Source organism: Ipomoea triloba, chromosome 3, assembly GCF_003576645.1.
Source record: "Ipomoea triloba cultivar NCNSP0323 chromosome 3, ASM357664v1".
Classification (NCBI taxonomy): domain Eukaryota; kingdom Viridiplantae; phylum Streptophyta; class Magnoliopsida; order Solanales; family Convolvulaceae; genus Ipomoea; species Ipomoea triloba.
Window position 1 is genome coordinate 6,112,244 of NC_044918.1, and position 1,427 is coordinate 6,113,670.

A 1,427-nucleotide genomic window follows, 5' to 3' on the forward strand; every position below is an offset into this window, starting at 1 on the left:
GCGGGGAATTTAAAATTGCCCCCATCCCCATCCCCGATCCCCTATTTTTGTCCCCATCCCCGACCCCGTAGGGGCGGGGAATCGGGTTCCCCGTCGGGTACGGGTACAATTGACATCCCTAATTATATGCCCATTGCACGCCCAATAAATAGCACTCTTCGCACATATAATAAGTTCAACGAAGGGAATTATGCCCTCGTTGTCAAGAGTCTTTTTAGTGTGATTTAAAAAAAAATAATTTTTGAGTTATATAAGAGAGAAATTTCTTAATGATAAATACCTTAAATAGTGGTTGTGAATTTTTCTCGTTATAACAAAAATCTCTTCAAAAGAGGTGGGTGAATGGGTGAAACAAGCTCACGAGTTCGGGTAGTGGCTATGAGTTTCTCTCGTCACCCAAAAATAAAGGGATACTGTTAATAAATTTGTCAAAATCTTTATGAGTAAATTTTACTTTTAGTCATCAACTATTACGGGATTGACACATTTAGTTATATTCTTTTAATTTTGTTTTATTACATCTCTGACTTTTATTTGCTTGTTACAATTGATTTTTCGTTTAATTTTTATCATTTCATTATTATTTAACAAATAAGACTAACATATAATTTTATGACTTAAGCATTTTGCTCCAACATGTAATTTCTCCCTTTCCTATTATAAATTCTTTTAATTGGCAAAAAAGATTCAAATTATACTGGCCGGGTCATTAAAAATTGTGTGAATTTATTACAATATTAGAATTGGATGGGGGTTTGGTCTTTGTCACTTTAATACTTCTACAATTATTATTATTATTATTATTATTATTATTATTATTATTATTATTATTATTATTATTATTATTATTATTATTATTATTGAAAACTGATTGTACACAAGTAGGTTTTTCATTATTGACAAATTAAGCACCTCCATATCATATAAATAAATAAATGGATCTTTCAATGTGTACCCGTAAACAAAAACAAAAAAAAAATGAAACAAAAATGAATCATACGTTCTATTATGATAACTTGTACTCCTTGGCTAATATATATATTATAAATAGATTTTTATTTTTATTTCAAAAAAGGGTTCTTACACTGCACTTATCACAAATTCAAATAAAAACAACTATTCAAGTCTTCAACCAGAAAATAAAAATTATCATGTTTGCGTACACATATTTAAGAGAATATATTTCATACATTGATTCGGCAATATATTTCTCAATTTTGTCCACACTAAATGTATATGAAATAAATATTTTATCTGTTGTGAAACCGATTTGAATTATCCTCACGCGAAAAATCAAAATATACATATAATAAAGTAGAGAGAGATGAGAATACATAGAGAAACATCAATCATATATATATATATATATATATATATATATATATATATATATATATATATATATATATATATATATATATATATAT